Raw genomic sequence first — 22,458 nt, 5'->3', positions numbered from 1 at the left:
TTAGGGACGTAACATTAGCAGGTCGTGGTATGAATGACGCAGTCGCGTCCTTGTTTTTGCTTGGTGAACTTGCGTACGACCGTGAAAACGAAGTCTGGGAACCAGCGCACTTTGTGCAAACGCACTACGATTCACCACAACGTGTTGTACTGAATGTGAACTGGAGAGAAAAGCACCCACCTCGCAGAAACGGCAGCAACTGAAATAGCAATTATCAGCGCAATTCATGGGCAGAACCATATCGAACCGGTGATAGAACAGATCACAGTGGATGTGATGATGAACTGCGAGAGGGTGGAGAAATTATTGACACGTGTGATAAGGATAAGCAGTGGTCTACGTTTCAAATGCAAAGGATGAGAGTGCGAGGCGCAATACAAGGAAAACCTACGGAAATAAAGGAGAAAGTCAGAACAGACTTTGTGTGACAGCCATACACGAGTCTGTAAAAGCGATTCTCGAAAGCGATTTTTTGAAATTATTCAAGGTAGTGTTGTACCTGAAACAGAGTTACAGTACGTTCAGACGGGGAAGAACTCAAATTGAAGTTCAAGTGTAATCAAGATGATTCGTGGAAGGAAAGCATCATTTTAACTTGTGAAGGGGCCACATTACTACAAAATGCAGGCATTCAGAGAAAGGAAATATTTGAAGATGATCACAAACCGGAGGCAGGGAGAGGACTCGTGAAGGAAGTTGATTACCCCAAAGCGAAGGTGCTACATTAGTAGAAATAGTGGATGAAGATTCAGAAACGGCTAAAGAAGGGACTGAGCTCCTGTGTTTCCTGTAGTACTGAAAACGGTGGCGATCATGGAATAGTTACAGAAAACAGCGAATTAGTGGACGAAGTGTCCAACATGAACGATGATGAATGGGAAGACATTTGGTCGAGTGAGTCGGAGGACGATAAGGTGAATTATAAGTATTTAGGTTCCAGTCGACTAGACGAGATTGGAAAAACGTTTGAGTTGTTTCTTTCCACAGAAAATATATGGACGTGGGACCATGACTTACTGAAGAGGATGAAGACTCCAGTGAATGTATGAATGCGTAAACGGAGAAACCAGAAATAGGCTAACAGAGGAAAGTGTCACAGAACCACTGGGCCCGGTACTTCTGTTGGTGGGAACGGTGCAAAAAGTCGTAGAAGTGCTAAGGAGCAATGTCTAGGACGATCCGTGGGTCAGGTTTCTCGACATTGATGATGAGTGTAGTCATTAGATATAGGTTAAGTTAGTTATGTGCAGTTAATTAAGTAGGTAAAAACATTTTGTACACTGGGAGTGCGATGGGGTAAGATTAAAATTGTGTAGAGGACTGCATATACAATAGAAAACGATGTAAGCACTGAAAAATTAGTATGTCAACACGTATACGTATGCATAAAATAAAGAACTGTTTGGTATGATGAGATGCCATAGAAATCCGAAGGTATACAGTGCACTGGAAGCGTAGTAAGAGAGGTCACCAGATGTGAACCATTGGTACATGGACGTGTTCGTGTCTGCAGAAAATAATTGAGTGTTCGAGATGACAAGCCGTCATGAAGTAGCCACAGAGGAACGATGTAATGGTGACAGTTTTTTAATGAATAGAGTGTCACTGAAAACAAGGAGGAAGTAACGAAAAAGCAGATTAATGAAGCAAGTGTTTTGTGTATACTGCGTGCAATACCTAGTCAGGAAAATTATACACGATAACGTGGTGGAAATTGAGACCATCAGAAATCGAGAATTTAAAGACGGACAGTACATTCCACACATCAAGAAATTTGCTCCTTAAATAACCATGTTTATAGCCGTGGGCGAATGTGAGGAGAAGGGTGGAACAATGACGTTGACCGGCGAGGCTTAAGCCATTGAGGCAGCACTGAAAGGATCGCAGTAATGAGTACATCGGACAAAAATTTGTATTTACTTTCCCGATAAGAAGCCCTTGCGTGCTTCTATTGATTGTTATAACCTGTAGCGGGATGTACTGAACGATTGAGAGTGCCGAAGTTTACTATAGGGCTGTTGCTAAAATATCGTTATATCGATAGCTTTCCAAAAAAAATTTTCGATATATATCAGCGATTTCTTCACCAAATATATCGATATCAAAATTGTAATGTCGAGAGTCTATATTTTTATTTTATATTATAGTTTTTTCACAATGTTCGGTAAATATTTGAAGTTGTTCTTTTGAAATTGTTGTAGAACATGACCTTTTCTTTCACTGTATAAAGGATTTTTACTACCTTTTGAGCTTTCATCGCATCCAGTCTTTCACTTTGACTGTGCGAAGCAAGTGTATGTGGCACGAAGTCCGATTGCATTGATGGGGTGGCGGTGTGAATGGAATAACCAGATTTCCGATGTGAAGGAATAACACGACAGTGGCGTTGAAAGGACTATTATTAATGCAACTAGTGTGTTATTCCGTCACATCGGCATTCTTCAAAAACAGTTACTGAAAATGATGAACAAAAATCTGAATGACAAGATTGGTTTCTGCGGTGGGCGAGACTTGTGACGGGAAATGCTGACGTAATCGGCGCTCGGCGCTACCAATAGAAACTGCAACGTTTAGATTCACCACGCAATTTTGACACTACAACTGCTGAGTTACTGGCGTTGACAGAAATGAAAAAATAGGGAAGTCGACACGAAGTTCTCCGGGCAAATCCGATATATGAGGAAACCGAACGAGGGACCCATCGGACACGTTTTATTGTGCCACTTACATGCAGTTACCATTGTTCGCAAAGTGGTTATCACGAAGAGTGAACGTCTATCTTTTTCCTTTCAATTCTTGCTCTGAAGGAGACAGGCAGGTTGCTAGCTTGTTGATGTACAGAATATCAAATGATAATTCAATACTTAAACATACAATTCTAAAACTGGCACTACATTTATAATTTGCAGCCGATATTTTTCTGGCATGTACGTCGATAGTTTTTCCGTCGATATATCGATATGAAAAGTGAAAGTCATGAGACTGTTAATTTATCACAATAGTTCAGGACATCTGTAAAATACACGTGCATTATTCCTGCAAAGAACCAGTATAACGCTAGCTGCTGGCCTCACACAACCTGACTTCGTTAATAACAAAATTTATTGGCAGAGTATTATCGATAGTCTTCTTCTTCCCAACTGATCGATGCTGCTGCTGCAGACGGCACTTCATGTGGTCAATGTACAGATGGCGAATCATAGTGCACACAGTCGTATTAAATTTTGCTCGAATGGTGGGGTGTGAACTTGCACACCAATGGCAGTCAGCATGATGACATCGATGAGAGGGTATATGAAGACACAAGGGACGGGAGCCAGTAGGTGGCGGAATGAGGGGTTGAGTGTGTCGGTGGTCTTCAAGATGTCAGAATTCCTTCAGCAGCGATGTCACAAGTTTGGTTATGTTATAGTGTCATAATTCGTAGAGCGATGATGTCATGGCCTTGGCGATTATGTCAAACTCCAGGAATGAACTATAAATTGAGGTCCAGATTACCTACTTCTCTCACTGAACCTATAATATTGATATCTAGGACTTGGAGGATAATGCACCCTTTTGCCATGCTCCGCTATGTGTTATTGAGCAGACCATTCCTAATTCGAAATCAGATCCGTTTATTTAAGTAATTAGATTCAATTGTTCCGTGATGAAGTGCAGATGGGTTGAATAAATTTTTCTGATCAGTCTTGGAGTAAATTTCGCGAGGGCGTGCAATCCAGAACTTGGCTTTGTGTATGCTGTTGCAGCTATAATACTGGGATTTGTACTAATTCAAGTGGCCCTGTGAATAGTACTTCTGCTGTTAGCTTCTCTCTATTATAGTAGCATCCAATTTATCCGTGGAAGTAATCCATATTTTAAAGAGATTTCTTTGTGATAACTATGGCCATTGGATCCAGTCACCACATGGTCTTGGAACCTGTGTTAAATAATTTTGGCTGAAGTTTACACCTACCCGCTTATTCGCTAACCTTATTGACGCACAGTGAATAGTTTTAACTAGTAAATTCTGTGAAATTAATGCACATGTGTAACTTAAGCACTGGGTGGTTTCGTACTGCCACCTGTTTGAGAATTTGTTACTTATTCAATTTAATCAAAATAATCACACGAATCTTTTCACCCACATTCCAATGATACCATACAGGACTGTGTAGGTCAAATACTCTAGATTTTATAAGATTTCTATCGATAAAGATATTTAGCGCACATATGTCATGTAGTCCACCATGTGGACGTGCCGGTATCAGAAGCATGACTGAAGTATAGGTAAGCATTGTTGGTAACGTGGATGACGGTAATTAAATAACAATATTCTTTGATGAAACAAATCAATCAGTCGTTGAAAATAGATTTCAAACGCATCTGCCCATCTTATCTGACAGATAGTGATGGAAACTTGGTGCAGCCGCCAGTGTACCCGCGTAGCATAGGTTAATTCTCTCTGAAACTCCTCAAACAGCAGTTTGTATTAATAAATCTGCAATAGTTGAATAGTTGCGCGCTTCTTTCTAGCGTGTCTTATTGGGACGGAATATTACGTCCTTCCAACCCCATCTTCCCAAACAAGATTACCATTCGATTGTCCATCGATGGTGTAGGGAGTAAAGTTAATTAGATATACTTTGATGTGGAATATGTCTCGTGTTAAGGAAGTTAGAATGATACCCCATAAACTGTAATAAAACAGAAATATAGAGGAAACGTCTTTACAACAATTTATAGGTCCTCCAGTTCAACTGCCTGTCCCCATTCCCCGCCAAGGATAACTTATCTGACGCTGTAGTTATTAGGAGGATACTGAGCTCTAATAGTTAAGAGAGTAGTCTTCCCTATGGCCAGCCATGCCGTGCCAAACTTCCTGTGGTCTGGGTGAGTACTGGGGCAAAGAGAGTTCTAGGCCATTTTCTTTTGTGCGTGTGGCATATACTCAGGTGAAAGCATACATTCAGGAGAAAATTAGCACCATCCACTTAAATTATTATTAATTAATTTATGACCACATATGGGTTGCTTTATGACCCCTGGGAATAATTAGTTTTTCAGCACCGTCTCCCACTCATCTTCCAAATCCCCAAAACCCCCTCAACTCACCAGTGTGAGCACACATTTGATATCAAATTAATTGCCTAATTAATCAAATTGATCAATTAATTACCCCCTCCCTCTCCTTGGAAATAACCCAGCAGTCTGCCTCACACTGCACCCTCCCCTCCTACACTCGTGAAATGGCGAGAAAAAGGCTCAGTCTCAGTGGAGGGATCTCACGGTATGAAATTCAAACCCATGTCAGTCAGTCTCTGGGAGAAGAGGGCTCCCGCCAGTTGTGTAAAGCTCATGTCTGCAGCCCCCACTCCCACATCCCATGACATAGAAACTGTAAGCAAAGAAGAATGGAATGAAGTGCAGTATATTAGCCGCCCTTTTGGATCGCCCACACACGTGTCTGTCTTCCAGGCACCGCCACGGAGGTCAAAAAGCATCCAGTGTGCTAATTACAGATCACAGTACTAAATACCACTGACCGTGGACCGGATGTCAGCCAACTTTGATGTCGCCGCCCCAAACAAATCATCACATGGTGGCATTCGTTTGATCGGGAAATTCCAGACTCGCCTCCTGTCTCTGTCTTTCTCTCGAGTGGTTAATTCCTGTTTGCAGTAATATATGCATGAAACAACATGTCCAAACATGCAGACACAGGTTTTCATCCCTCCTCTGAACATTATGTTCCTTTTGGCTAATGTTGAGGACGAAGGGCGGGCTGGCGCAAATGTGATAGCAAACATAGCGGTAAACAGTCCATTTGCACTACCTTACCAAATTAATTGTTTAGCAATTTACAACAGTCAAATAGATCGCTTAAAATCCTCACCGTCACCTTACGTGACCCTTCTTCTTCGTAATAAAACATATTTCCAGATTTTGAGAATCACCCACAATCATTTCGCAGATCAAGCAGTTACATTTCTTTCACAAATAGCTCATAGCGCTAAACGTATCGGAGGTCTTGTACGCATCATACGTTTGAGAACACAAGCACCCTCCTCCATCACAACGTTCCACTTTACCATAAACATATCTGGTGAAAAAAACTTTCTAGTCGCACATCCTTGCTATCACGAAGCATGCGCATTCCACTGACGGCTGGTGAGGTGCGAACACACCAGCCGGGAGAGGACTAGAAACTTGCACCCACAGAGGCCACGCTGGCACTCGTGCGCACATCTCTATCAGTATCAGACACTCAGAGGTTGGATGGACTGTAACCGTGGCTGCCAAGCAGTCAACCGATCAATTTACACGTCCAGCAGATATACTCGCCATATTTAATCTTCACACGCAACACACACGTCCGCTTCTGTCGCTACTCCACCAGGATATAGGCTAGTTCGCTATTTAGCCACGCAGTGAGCTCTGAGAAGGCTGCCTCTGTGACTTCTACATCTACATCTGTATGGATACTCTGCAAATCACATTTAAGTGCCTGGCAAAGGCTTCATCGAACCAACTTCACAATTCTCTATTATTCCTGTCTCGTATAAAGCGCGCGAAGAATGAACACCTATATCTTTCCGTACGAGCTCTGATTTCCCTTATTTTATCGTGATGATCGTTCCTCCCTATGTAGGTCGGTGTTAACAAAATATTTTCGCCTTCGGAGGAGAAAGTTGGTGATTGGAATTTCGTCCGTCGCAACGCCCTCGTGGTAGTGAGCAAGAGCCGACGGTCGCGCAAGGCTAAGCCGCAGCTACTGGACAACGAATGACCGTAGACAGTGTGATAGAAGCTGGCTGGAGCTGAATGTATAGTTTTAACTGCAATTCCGACATAGACTGTCCACAGTCTAAAAAATCCACTTTACCCAAGCCCAAAAGGGAATTCTAGATTCTTTCCTTTTTATCTGAGTTATTTTGGAAGACAGTTGTAAAAATCCTTTACAACTGAATGGCACGGACTATATTTCCTCTATGTATTCTCCCATAAGGTTAAAAAAATTATATTATCAACTTCATATCTGTTATGTGCTGCACCACAGGACTAACTAATTTTTGGTCCATGATGGAGTACTATCTGTAAACACGATACCTCCTCACCTTCAAATTCTCTTAAGGTAGCCAGATGCCTCGTAACCTACAAAGGTTCTTAGAGTAGCAGCACAGAGGAGTTGTAAATATCAATTTAACACTATGTATCACTTTATAACTTCGGTAACGCAACTGATTTTATTACATTGGTCATCTCTCTATGTTGGTGGGACATTGAAATTCCGTTACAAGATTTTTAAGCAACGAAAAAACGTCTGATTATTGCTCCTACTCTCAAATCAAATCTGTGCTTCTCTCGGTCTCGCTACCATGCTCTCGGCGGCTCGCCATTAACATAAAATCTATTGACCAACTAATTAAATTGATCATGAGAGTCCTTTTGCATGGGGAGTAAATATTTTATCGAAGTCGGATTACACTCGCCAGGTAATCATTACACACGCTTCTGTGACGTCTCTAGGGAATTCCCACAGACTAGGAAGTCACTTCTTCTCATATCAGAATGAGTAGCAACCGTCGTCAGATATCTGAAGATATCCAACATTAATTACGTTCTGTCTGTTTGGTACCTGGTCATGCTGGTAGAAGTAAATCACCTGGAATCCAGGTGTAACGCTCCTGAAGTAATCCTACTGAGACCTGACGGTCTATGGTGGCAGTACGATGTTTCACTCTCTTCTACGCCCCCGTGACGCCTAAGCCACTGGGTCGCGTGTGACCAACTGTCACGGGGTCGTGAACCACCGCCGGTGCATCAGGACTGTATCGGTCTCGGCCGACAACCCACCGCTCGCCATGCCAGGCAGCTGTTAATGATTCCAGACTCGTTAAAGTTGCCCTATTCTTGAAAGAAGGACTGTGTGCTTAAATGCAGCTAGGGTAAATATCAGGATGTTGAACAATATTCATCTCCTCATTCCCCCCGGAAACCAAAACGTTCTATGGTGTGTTTCCGAAATATCCCGGAAAGGCTCATAAAGTGAGGAATAACTAAATATCTGTCAACTGACGTCCACACCCCAAACGTGTACGAGTTTGCTGACCTAGGTTTCCCTCCGAATACAACCATATAGAGGGGTACCTATTCTCAGGAAACATTGCATCGGAGAGGTCTTCCAAGAATGTGAAGTGTGCTAAAACACAAAGGAGTACAAAGTGGCAAGCACGTTTCTATCACGGAATTCACAGGGACGATTCTGCTATGTCGTGCAAAGATATGGTGATGTTGCTTCGATTTTACTGTGCTACATTTGCAACCAAAATTAGAACATGTGGCCAGAATTGACGTGATGATCAAGTGAGAGGAAGTGACATAAAATCGGTAAAATTACGAAAATTGGTGTAAAACACATACAAATTGAGGGAAAATACAACGAAGTACGGGAAAATGGAGGGAGAATGAGAGGGTACTTACATGTCTACTTGGTGCAAGAAAATTCTTGCACACTAGAACGAGTGTATGACAGCAAGAGAAATTGGAGAAAAAGTCGACATCGAAGCACTGGAAACAAGGGAAAAAGTAACAGATCGTTAACAGCGCTAGTAAATTGCTTAACATGGGTGACCAACAAACGTAGAGTAATAAATGTATGTATCCCTGTTCACGAGCCCTGTTATGACCCCAAAGTTATCGGCAACCGCCTTATAGATAAGCTCTATGTCCTCATTAGCTAAGGAGCATTGTACTACTAACTTGGTGACTGCAATATACAACTACCGAATGGGTCGTGTGTTTGACCCTGTGCAAGACTGTTGAAGTGTTTTAAACTCTGGCAAACAGTATTTACAGGGCTTCTCTGCAGTGTCTACTAGTCACAACCATGTGGTTTCAGCTAACAAATACCGTACAGAACAGCTGCTGCATGGTTTTTAACAATATTCCGCAGTATGTCTGACGAGGTAATAATAGTAAGAAATTCATGTTGACGGAGTAATTAGTTGAGAAGGTTTGTGTAGAGGTACAAGTTAATGGTATACGGAAGATGCGACCTAGAGAGAGGGAGATGTAGTCGCATGCCAAATTTAACCATTTCTTCGTTGTTCTCTCAGACTGCATCAGTTATGCGGTATAACATGCGTTACACTCGTACACAATTCGTGTTCTGGGTGTGACTTAGAGCCCTATCTAACGAAGGTGTATGCGAAGAACTCCAATTCCATGCCACATCTTGGACATTAATCGAATCTTTAGATTCATAATCATAGTAATTCTAAGTTAGTGACAGGGGTTTTTGAGATACACCAAATCCTGTGTGCACATTTGCTTGACAACTGCGTGTGGAAGATACTGTGTTCTGTTCATAGAGGTAGTGACACATGACATGTAATTTCACATGTTAAACACCGCTGCTTGCATTTGTCTATTTCTTCATAAGATGTCGTTGTTTCATGTATTTTCCGTTGCTGACGATCATTTTATTGGCATGATGCTAGCATAGCGCACACCCCGAACCGTAACCAGACGTGAACGGTTTGCCATATACACCTCCATTAAGCTATATATTGCATGTATCACAAATAATCTATTTTTTTCCTTTGGATCAGAAGGTAGTAGTTTTAACATCTTAAAGTTTCTCATCGTAGTGAGAGGGATAGAAAACTTGCAGGGTGAATGTATATCAGGTGTTGGAAATATATTTCCTGCATTTGGGAATTAACACTATAGCATTCCACACGACAAATATATCGGAAACGACGCTGCTTTAACATTACAGCAAGTTTTAAGTGCAGATCCGTGTAGCCTTAGGTGAGTACGTTAAACTTCTACGATCACTTCTCTCTTCCCAGTACCTTCTTGCGATGGAATCCAAACACTGCTACGAGGCCTGTTCAGAAAGTAAGCTCCGATTGATTGCCAAATTGAAACCACAGTGAACATCAGAAATGTTTTACTTGTAACAATTAGCTACACCTTTCAGCTACTTCTCTACGTAGTCGCCGTTCTGACTTAGACTTTTGTCATAGCGTTGTACCAACTTTTCAATAGCCTCATCATAGAAGGCAGCCGCCAGTGCTTTCCGCCAATTCTCCACGCTGGCCTACACCTCGTTGTCTGTGTCAAAATGTTGTCTTCAAAGACAGCGGTTCATGTGACCAGAGATGAAACTCAGGGGGAGACAATTGCGGACTGTATTGTGGGTAATCTCACATTTCCATTTGAAAACGATGCAGGAGCATCTTCATTGCCCCTGCAGAATGCGGCTGAGAATTGTCTTGAAGAAGAAACAGCACGACAGTTATGTAATGTTAGCTGCATAGCTTGAGGCGAAATTTCTCACCAGGCCCTCGTACTTGGCGGCAGACACTATTTTCTAGACATCTTTACGCACTCACTGCGAGCTCAGAAATGAGAAGAGCGACGTGATGCTAACTGGGGTTATACTAGAGACACTACCCAACACATCTGTGCAAAGCTTTATCGGATTTTCATAGTCGTTTCCATTTCGCGACCGATCGGAGCTTACTTTCTGAACGCCCCTCGTAGAATACTACAGACTTGATATCACAAGTAATTTACATAAAATGTCTCAAATTACTTCCGTCTGGAGCTCCATCATTCATAAACCATGGGTTTCTACTTCTTCTTCTTCTCCTCCTCCTTCTTCTTAACTGTCTATTACATCACCACAACATTCTAAAATGTATCAGGCTCGTATCTACTATACACCAATGAGGAGTCCTAATCTATTCACCCTGCGTGCATCTAGAGAGATTGTGTATAATTGGATGGGTGATGTGAGTAAGAATGGTATGAAACAATCTTTGAAGAACGGCAGTTCTTGTATTCTAATGACAATACCGGTCTATATCACTAGCGTTGGTCGGTTGCAGAGACGTGCTGCATTAATCCCACAATATTTCCTCTTGCTGGATTAGCCTGCTGGAACCGAATAAATTTGGCTAATTGCTTGACAGTAAATGACTCCATGTTCTTGAAGTACACGTCCTGTTTCAGCATAGTGAGACACTTCACCGCCCCGTAGTGCCCAAATAACTGGTGGGTTCTCTCTATGAGGTCGACCTGTAACTTCTGTAGAGTGCATAGATTCCATGACTCGATGGGCCCATGTATACAGAACTCCATCCAACAAACGGTAGTAAATTCGCACTGCCTCGCTCGATCGATCTTCGAGTAATTTATTTTTGATATCCAGAAGCTTAGATAGGTTCAGAGCACCATTCCGGAGTTAAGGCCTCCTTTTGTCGTCGCCCTCTACCTTCATAATCCAGCGGGCGTTAATTTCTTCACTCCTTGGGTGGTGCAGATCTTCATCGAAAATTCTGAGAGGAAGGCAGGACAGCGCATCTGGAACAACATTACCGTTACCGGACACGCATTAGATGGTGTAAGTGAACTCCCGAAGAGCTAATACCCAGCGCAGTAATCTCTTGTTCAGGTGCCGAGAGCTATTCAGGAAAGTTAGCGCCCGGTGATCAGTTACTATCGTTATCTGATGGCCCGAAAGGTACTGTTGGGACCTCTGTGAACTCCAGACAGCCGCTAGTAGCTCTTTCTCAGTCACGCCATACCTCCTCTCGCAATCGCTCAAACTGACTTGAAAAGTATGTAATCCTGTGTTCCTTATGTTCTTCCTCCCCATGCTCCCGATATAAAGGGGTCCTATCATACATTATACTGCCTGTAGCTATGAGAAACTCCTTGTTGAAATTCGGGTGGTAGAGGATAAGGTTCTTAACTAATGAGTTCTTAAGGACTGGCAATTCTCGTTCATGCTCTTTCATCCAACTAAAAGGTACGTTCTTCTTCAGCAGCCCCGTCAGGCGGACACTGTTCTCAGCGTAATCTACGAGGAACGCCGAATACTGCACTGATTGTTCCAAAGGCAGTTTTTGCAGTATGACGCGGTGAAAAATTTAGCACTCTCAAACCTCGCTAAGAGGTCCTCTATGGCTTCAGGCTGGTCTCGTTCTGTACTTTGGCTCTTCTTGTGATTCCTGGTGTTTAGCACTAATTGAATACAACCTTCCACTTTGTCCAAAGCTAACACCGGACTCTTATAAGAAACGTTGGGGTGCCTAATCCTTTCCCATCTCAACATTTGCTTTATCTCCCTTTCCACTGATTTCCGTTTACAGGGGTCGGGGAGGGACGCGAATAAATTTTTTCCCTTCCTTTATGCTCAGATGACAGATGTAGCTGGTTAACATCCCGGGTCGGTCTTGAAACACACAAGCGTACTTCTTCAACTACACAAACAATGTGGACTGCTGCTCCAAGATGAGATGGTTCCCTTCCCTAATCCTTTTCTGCAGCTCGTCCTCGGGCACAAAAGGGTGAAGGGCTCTCTCGCCTAGCAGAAGTACCCGTTGCCTGCAGGACTGCAAGGCCGCCCCAAGGAATCCACCTCGACCGTCAATGGCTGGGCAAGCCGTACTGCCGTGGGGCATCCATTTACTCTGTGTACCGCTAGTGGTTCACAAAATGGCAGGGTATGTTTGCTCCCGTTCACTGAGATGATGACTTTTTTGCGCTCACAATCAGTTACGGCACTGGTGCGACTCAGCCAATCAGCACCCAAGATTATAGATACTGACAGTTGCCCCACAACTAAAGCCGACTGAAAGCACGTAAATTCTTAAAGTGACAATTCTTATGACACCTGCTTGCTTGCCGACGTGGATCGCGTATCAGTGGCGCCCCCTATCATTACTACTGTCACAGGGAAAGTTTACAGTCTAGTACTCTCCTTGCGGAAGTCAAAATACACCGCCGAAACTGTAGAGATAGTAGCATGTGTGTCAGCGAGTATCTTCTGCGTGGAACCAAAACAGTGTAAATCTATGTGTGGACTCTGATACGCCTATTCTGACATGAGAAATTCTTCCGCCAACTGATCTTCCAAAGGATTCTGCGGCCAGTTAACCTCCCTTTCCGAGTCACACACAGCCAGCGGGAGTAACTTGATTGTGCTCTTTATAGTTTTACGATGCAACTTCCACAACTTAAATGGCCACAGTTATTATTATTCTGAAGCGGCAAACGGAGCCTGTTGTTCTTGCATTTCCAATCTCTCGAATTAAAACACTGTACTGACATTCCTGTCGTACTGACTATTCGGTGTGGGAGTTGCTGCCTTGTTATCGACTGTGTGATCATTGACTTCTCCAGATCTATTACTACTAGACTTTTGATTTTGTTCGTACGATAGGTATAGAATGACAGTTTCTTCCCTCTTGGAAGACGTCGATCGCCGACAGTATTTCCGAAGAGTGTTTTATACTGTCGATCGGGACAGTTAGTAACTGTCGCCCCACCCATTCTGGCGCCCTATGGTACATTAATGGAATCATTTCCTCGGAATCCATGGATGGCTGCAGGTGCCGTACAGCTTCGCAGAGAAAAACTCCCGCATACCCCTGCCACTGGGACTGAAATCCGCACCTGTCATCAGAGATCACCTAACTCTTGTTGAGGTGCACTGTAACAGTAATGAGCCAAGAATGCACAGCTCAGATGCACAGGGTATGCACAGTATCATCCGGCAATTTCCTACAACAGGCTCTCTTCGGATACGAAGTATTGTCCAAAGGAGTTTAGTAACTGCGATTGACTGATGTTACCAGATTCGAACAAATCTCCGAAAGTCTGTAGGAAGTCCACGGGGTGGATTTTTGAATTCATTCCACTAAAATGCTCCTCGTTAGGGGGAGTGTAAGGAATGGTCAGTCGCACAAACGGATGGCTGTTGCTACCAAGGGACTGGGATAATTCTTCTCCATGTGTGCCTGTTCTTCTATAAGTTCGCCTGCCCTCACGGCAGTCGACAAAGGTGCGATAACAAAGCCTAATCTTTGGACAGGCCGCCATTCTCTGAGACATGTTTGCTTGGAGCGACAGCTCGCAATATTCCCCTCCCCAGTGCTTCCTAAGTGACAGCTGTTCCTTCCCAGACTCAAAAACTCTCTGCACAAGCACTGCACTGGCAACCTTATCAGCAATTTCAGATACTAATTCTGAGTATTACTCGGCATCCTTGTCTACAGACCTTGTTTCAAGTTCCCCCAATTTATTCTCTGCTGACACAAACCGGGATTTCAGAATACTTAACATTTCGGTATGACCAGAAATAATCGTACTGGACTCTACCACCCGTTCACTCAGTGCTTCAAGCTTAATTTTTTGCTTTTCAGTTTCACAAGCAGACATTTACTTCTTGCTCGTCAATCCGTTTGAACTTAACATCTGTCTAGTAGAGTTTTACTTCCTTGTTATCCCACACTACCTTATTCTCGACCAAGACCTGGTCAGCACTCGCCCTGCTTCTGCAACTCAAAAGCCTGTACATTAATTTGGCTCGGAAATTCCTCCATGACGGGTGATTGCAGCTCAGACTTATCGTTCAACGCGCACAGTTGTGCAGTCGAGGAGGGGCGCAGTTCAACGTCTTGAGACTCTACCTTTGTACTGAACAAAATGCGCAGTTCTGTACTAACTTACTTAATTGCGCCCGCAGTTCCCTTCTTTATACTGAATTCACTATCAGCAACTGGCTCCACATTCCTTGCGTCGAATCTGCAGCAACAACTGTTCGTAACGGTCACTTGCCTGGTTGTGTTTTGCATCGCGGCTGTCTCCTCGACTTTAACGTGCAGAAGGGCGGCGGTGTCGGCGTCGACGTCTTCAGTGGCACTGTGGGCCGCGTTGGCGTCGGTCAGCGCTGCGCTGGCGGCGGTGGTGGCGACGTCGTCGTTGGTGGCGTCGGAGGTGGCAGCGTAGGTCGTAGGGACAGGGTGCCGGCGTGATCGGTCATCCTACCCGCCTGGGTCTCAAATGTTCAAATGTGTGTGAAATCTTACGGGACTTAACTGCTAAGGTCATCAGTCCCTGACCTTACACACTACTTAACCTAAATTATCCTAAGGACAAACACACACACCCATGCCCGAGGGAGGACTCGAACTTCCGCCGGGACCAGCCGTATAGTCCATGACGGCTAATCCCGCGCGGTGCCTGGGTCTCAGACTGTCGTCTGTTAGTAGGGCCAGACCCCATACAAAGGAAGGGTTCCACAACTTCTGGGGGAAGGGGCTGTGCACGGAGCGAGGCGTCCAGCTTTTCTCCTCCTCCATCTTCCAAAGCACCTGTTCTGTTCTGAAGGCGTTCACTGAGCTTAAATTACTTAATAAAGGGAAGGCTACCGGTCCAGATTGTGTGCCAGTCAGGTTCCTCAGCTTCATATTTAGCAATTATCTACAACCGCTCGCTCACAGAAAGATCCGTAACTAAAGACTGGAGAATTGCTCAAGTCACACCAATACCCAAAAAGGGAAGTAGGAGTAATCCGTTGAATTACAGGCCCATATCACTAACGTCAATTTGCAGTAACATACACTGTATTCGAACATTATGAAGTACCTCGAAGGCAACGATACATTGACACATAGTCAGCAGGGATCCAGAAAATACCGTTCTTGCGAAACACAACTAAATCTTTATACTCATAAAGTAATGAGTGCTATCGACAGGGAATGTCAAATTGATTCCATATTTTTAGATTCCCAGAAGGCTTTCGACACCGTTCCTTAGAAGCTACTTCTAACCAAACTGCTTGCCTATGGAATATCGCCTCAGTTGTGTAACTGGATTCGTGATTTCCTGTCAGTAAGGTCACATTTCGTAGTAATAGACGGAAAGTCATCGAGTACAACAGAAGTAAAATCCGGCGTTCCCCAGGGAAGTGTTACAAGCCCTCTATTGTCTCCGATCTATAAAAACGACATAGGAGACAATCTCAGTAGCCGTCTTAGATTTTTGCACATGATACTGTCATTTACCGTCTTGTAAAGCCATCAGATGACCAAAACGAACTGCAAGATGATTTAGATAAGATATCCGTATTTTGCGAAAAGTGGTAATTGACCCTGAATAAAGAAAAGTCTGAAGTTATTCGTATGAGTACTAAAAGAAATCCACTAAATTTCGATTACACGATAAGTCACACAAATCTTAAGGCTAAATACTTAGGGATTACAAATACAAATACCCTAAATGGAAACAACAATCACACAGATAATGTTGTGGGTAGAGCCAACCAAAGACTGTGACTAATTGGCTGAACACTTAGAAGGTGCAACAGGTCTTCTAAAGAGACTACTTACACCACGCTTGTCAGCCCTATTCTGGAGTATTACTGTGCGGTGTGGGATCCGCATCAGGTGGGACTGAGGGATGACATAGAAAAAGTACAAAGAAAGGCAGCTCGTTTTGTATTATCGCGAAATAGGGGAGATAGTGCCAAAGGCATGATACGTGAATGGGAGTGGCAATCATTAAGACACAGGCGTTTTTCGTTGCGATAGGATTTTCTCATGAAATTTCGATCACCAGTTTTCTCCTCCAACTGCGAAAATATTCTGTTGGCACCCACCTACACAGGGAGAAATGGTCATCACGATAAAATAAGAGAAATCAGGGCTCGCACAGAGAAATTTAAGTGCTCTTTTTTTAAGCGCGCCGTTTGAGAGTGGAATGGTAGAGAGACAACTTAAAGGTGGTTAATAGAACCCTCTGCCAGGCACTTTATTGCGAATAGCAGATGTAGACGTAGCTTAGATATAGATGGTAAACGTGCTGCTGCTTGCAACGAAGAAAGATTAATAAAACCTGCACTCCCTCTGAATTTAAAAATGAATGCCAGTCGCAATCTACAGAGCAATGGTAGCTGGGAACAAGTTGTATTCCTGTCACCGTTATGACTCAGCCAAAAGTGGCTAACAGTAGCTGGGGTGAGCGCCTGAAACTCACGACCACAACAAACAAAAAAATGTAGCGGCTGTGAAACTGCAATGTAGCAGGCCGTCTTCATACACTTATTCAGGGCAATCAAACCAGCTTATGTTGTATTTGTAAAATCTGAATTCGAATACTCCCAAATTACTGTTTTTTCGCAACTGTAGTACACAGCCACGTAAAGCAAGTAATCGGATGCTAGGCATGTACATGATTACGAGTAGAATACTCGCCTTCTGCTCATTTCACACAGGAAACTAGCGGGAATATTCGGGCTGTGAGGAGGCTAGCCACTCATGATAGCAGGAGGTGGGGAACACCTGCTCATTGGGAGTTGTGAACAGAGTCCCGACCCCTGGCTGGCGTCTGGCGGCTTCCTTTTTTGAAGTCGGGTTTCAGGGCCCAGTGCGACGGACGCTCGCTGTTTTTACAATGTTGGGGACAGTTTTCTCGCAAAAGCCTCATGTTTTGCGGAAGTATGCACCCACTCGGAGCTAGGGCTGTGCTATTGTTTCGAACGTTTCGGAGAAATGGTCGCTGAAATCAACGGGATAGCTGAGAGAACGGCATCACCCGAAGCATCCCAATTATCGTATGCCATTTGCGCCTGCAACCAAAAAGCTTCCCACGCAAAGTCCTCGCGGAGGATATGATGGACTGCTCAACTGTTACGTCAGCACACAGGAACTGGTGAGAAGGATGGTATTGGCACTCTGGTTAACGAAGTACGGTAGTAGCGGTCTAGACGAATCTGTTGTAGGGGCATAATTGGCGAAACCTCTGTTTATTGGTGATGACTGGCCGAGTTCTTAGACAGTGGAGCGACCGCTCTTTGGGGCGAAAGAGAATTGGGAGAGTTGGTTCCTGGCCGCCACAGGAATCGGTCGCGTACTTTTTCGACCTTGCTGCAAAGTAATTTGATTCGCAGTTTCACTTGTCCGACCACCCAGACAAACACTCAGCTTTTTTCGCTCTCGCGCTTCGATTGGTCTCCAAGGCGGAGCCCCACCTGCATGGAGCATAGCCGACCACAAGTAGTAGCCGTCAGCAGGGGCCCACTGTCGGTAATATACACAGCTCCAGCCTGTTGGGTTTCAGCTGATTTTTCAGCAACCCAAAGTTGAAATTGAGCTATCTCAACAAAGGTGTCCACAGAACCACTTTGCCTCCTCATCGTGATACTGCGTTCAATTATCCACTTGGTTATCGATGTTATACGTTTCATCCATTTTCTTTGCTGCCCCTTCTCGTACCAGAGAAGCACACTAGACTCTATGCAGTTTCGCTTGCCCCAGGTTCTCGTCAAAGCCTTTATCAAGCGAGGACTATTTACACGTTTACTTTAAGTTGATGTACACATCTCGATCCCCTCATTTCGAAGTCGACAGATTACAGAGCCTGGGCTACCCTCAGACTGCAATCTACGGTTTCGAATCGCCTCTTGCTGTTGCTGTCCACAATTCTGTCCGTCTGTCCGTCTGCCTGCCTGCCTGACTGCCGGCTGACCATTATCGTCCATCCGCCGTCGCCAACTTCCGGTGTTCGCTGCCTCCCGGTGTTTGTCGCCGCCTGGTTGCTGCCGTCGCCTCCTCCCTGTGTTCGCCGCTGCCTGGTTACCTTTTCACACTTGGGCGACACCTTTCACCAGTGGACGCCGCCTTCAATCAAGGACGCCCACACTACCACTATCATCTACACCTCCCCTTCATCTGCCCCCTCTGTAACCTCATGGAGTGCTTCCTCTAATCTTAACCTATTTCATCCACCTCCCCTACTCACAGTCTCCTTTCCTTCTATCTCCTCCTCATCCCTGTATCCCCACCTGTATGTTGTGAGGTAACAGACAAATTGTGGTGCCCTGAAAATATAGTAAGTTCGGAGTTGGCATGGTCGCATGGGCCGCTAGACGGGGGCGGACCGCTCGGCAGGCCGACCACGTGGTGCTGGACGTTGGCCAAAGCAAGAGGGGTCCATCCCGATCGCGTGGCTGGGAATTCCATGTTGACGCTGTGATGAGGAAGGTGCTTTGTGTCGATGAAGGAGATGTCTATGGCAGGAGTGCCAAAGATGGCGGACTTTGTGAAACCATAATAGCAGACATTTCACAGTTCGTATAGAAATTAAAAGTAGCCAGATGAATCATGATACCTCAAAAAGAAACATGTACATTGCTATTATTTGCACGACGATTCTGATGGTGTAATCAGTTTTTAAATATCTTTATAAGTTTAAAGTTTAGTATCTGACATTAAATTATACAAGTAACACCCATCAACGAATTTCCAAAATTTAAACGCTTCATCCGATTTCGTCCATCGACGTTTCTTTAGAAAGCTATTAGTGTAAACCAAAATTGGTTTAATTTACAGGCATTTAACTTGAATAGTACACTAGTTATTGGAGGTCAAAGTCGCCGATTACTATAGATCGCGTCAGGCCATAAGTACTCCACAGTTACACAAAAACCGGTAGCTGCACGTTTATAAATACATTTATTCACCTATGTCTTTGTTTATATCCGATGTATACTATTCATGAAGAAATTGGTTAAGTATTTACTGTGTTTTAGAAAGCACAAAGACATTAGGCTACTGACTTACCTTTTGTTGCTATTCCTTTTATATGTTTATTTAATTTATTTATGTATTTAATAATGTGTCTTAGAGTGTGTTTATGGTCCAGCCGTAGGAATATTTATTTAATTTCAAGTTATCTAAATGTAAATCCAGTATTTCGTATGTGTTTCAATATGTTTGGGAGTGTACGTTGGTTTGGAGACATTGAGGGAACACTCTAACCAATCACAGCGCCCGTTTCTAAGAGAGACGTATGGTGGTTGGGGAGGAGGATCGTTTCCGGAGAGGACACGAGGGAGTTCTCAGCAGTGTGTCGTGGGGGGAGAGTTGCACAGGACACGGGGAGTGCTGGACGTGAAGGCGACGGACGCACGGCCGCGAGAAAGACTTGGAGAATGGAGCGGTTTGCACGTGGTCGCGAGAGATAGAAATACTTCAGAGTGCCGACTTGTGAACTTGTGAGATATCCGTGGTTTCTACAGTGAAGACATAGTATGCGTTTTGAAGTGAATATCTCGCAAGCTATGTTGTTGTTCATAACTAATTACGTGAAGCAGGAATCTATTGTTTCCCTGTTATTCAACTTATATTTTATCTAATTGCTAGATCATCGACACCAATAAATGTTTTGCAGAAATATACGGCATTCTCAAAAGTACTTCTGCTGTCGTACTCATCATTTAAAGTTGTTAAAATAGTACCAGCAGATTTTATTTAATTGCAATTTTTCATTTATAAATTCCTATAAATTCTCAATTGCCAAGTGAATGGAACTTTCGACCATTCGATTCCTGTGTGTATTTATGTTGTATACTGTAGACTCAGCAGTATTTGGCTTGTAATGTAGCAACTACATAGTGCAGCCCCTAGACAACGAAGCCAGCCAAAACTTTTAATATTTAAACTCTGAGTCTGAGGGTACATAGTTGAGGGCCACTACACCAACATCATTTCACATCGTTTAATATTTGAAAGCCAGCAATGTTGCTGCTTCCCCTACTCCTTCCCCTGCTCCTTTCCCTGCTCCTGCCCCTGCTCCTGCCCCCTCTCTGTCTGCTGTTGACCACCGAGACGACTTTCCCCCCTCCCCACCTGCCCCACTACAACTACTCCGACTTGCACCCCCCCCTCCCCTCCCGTACTCCGAGTAACTGCCCGCAGTGCCACAGTCGCCACCACAAAGCGCCCCAACCCCTTACCCAGTGCTGACTTCTCAGAAGAGGGGCCTGCCTCCCACTATCTCCCCATCCATCCAGTCCCTCATCCCTCCTCCCAGGCCACATCCACCAGAAACCTCCCAAGCACCCAATTGGCTACCTCACCTCCACCCTCTCCTCTAAAAAACCATCACCTGCTCCACTTCCCTCTGATCCCGCCATGGATACCACCCGTCCTCCCACCTCCCCAGCTCCCACCCTGTATACCTTTGTGCATACCAACCCTGATCCAGAATTCCTAGATGGCCACACCCTTAACTTTGAAATCTGGAAATACATCCCTACTGCACCCATTACCCAACATAACCCTCGCAGAGACTCTGTTCTACATCTACATCAACATCTATATGGATTCTCTGCATATCACATTTAAGTGCCTGGCAATCATCATAGGCCACACCACCCACTCCTTCCATCTCCATGATTTCTACCTAACCATTTATGGCCATCCTATTCACCTCACTCCTACCCTCAAATAACTTGGCCTCACCCTGAACCACCACCTCACCTGGACTCCCCATCTCCCTATAATCCAACACAGAGCCCACAACAGACTCTGCCTCATGAAACTCCTGTCTGGCCAGATGTGGGGACTGCATCCTTCCACCATCCTTCACACCTATAAATCCTTGATCTGCCCCATCCTTTGTTATGCCAGCACTGCTTGGATTTCTGCCCCTCCCAGGTTCTATAATCCTTCCAAATCCTCGAGCTCCATGCACTCCACCTCGCCTTCTGTATCTGCCTTCCGTCCCCAATGTGCATCCTCTATGACCTCATCCCCTTCCCCCACCTTCTTCTTTTCCCCGAAAACATCCACACCCTATATATTGCCCACCAACTCGATCTCCTTTAACCACTGGTGTCCCCTTTCCACTCCACCCCCAGCCCATTGTGGCGCCTTTACTGTTGTGTCCCACGCTCTCTCCATCTCCACACCATCTACCTCCTTTCCCAATGCAACTTCCAGCACCTACCCCTCTGGATGATGAACTTCACCCTGACGTCTACCCCTCCTACCAACTCTAACCGCACCTTCCTCCTGCCTCCTCCTAAGGGCTCCCCCTCCTCCCCCTCCCTTGTCCTGAGCGTCTTTCCCCCCTGCACCTCCTCCCTCTCCTGTGCTCCCCTTCAGTGTCACTGCACTGCCTCCTGCCTTGTGTTCCTTCTTCATCTCCTGTCCTGGCTGTCTCCTGCCACTTGGTGTGCCTCCTGCCCCCTTTTTTCCTCTTCCTCCCCCCCCCCCAGCCCCCCCCCCCCTCATTTCACCTTCCTCCCCTATTTTTCCCTCCTCTCCAGCCTCCAGTCCCTCAGCAAATCCCAACCAGCCTTTTTTTTACTCTTCATGATTTCTCCGTCGTTTCCAGTGGTTTTTAAGTGTCCTGCTCTGTGTGATTTTTATCCTGTAGCCAATTTTTGTGTTTACCTCCAGTGTTTTTTAATTGCACTTCGATTTGCCAGCTGTATTCTTTTAACATTATGTCGACTTTTTAACTCTCCCTCAGTGCATGTCCCCATCTTAGCGTATATTTTAACTCCCATCACCTCCATTTACTGTGTTTTTTATGTCCCCATTTCCCCCCCCTTTTTTTTATGCAATCACCCATCTGTATTTTTGTGAAGCGAATTGGATGAGGAGCAGTGGACTGTGCCGCTGCCAGGCCTCCCCTGCCCATATGGGGCAGGGGAATGAAATTACAATAAAGGAAAAAATGTTGATGTACATGATCGTTTCTTGTACAAATTTAAAGAAAATAAGTGTGACAGTAGATTTTTAGAATGGCATTTATCTGTTAAACAGTCATAATTACCAGAATCCTTTTCTATTATCATTTTTGATGCAGAACTTTGATTACTAACTT

The sequence above is a fragment of the Schistocerca nitens genome, chromosome 3 (assembly GCF_023898315.1).
Source record: "Schistocerca nitens isolate TAMUIC-IGC-003100 chromosome 3, iqSchNite1.1, whole genome shotgun sequence".
Classification (NCBI taxonomy): domain Eukaryota; kingdom Metazoa; phylum Arthropoda; class Insecta; order Orthoptera; family Acrididae; genus Schistocerca; species Schistocerca nitens.
This window is presented reverse-complemented; position numbering follows the sequence as displayed.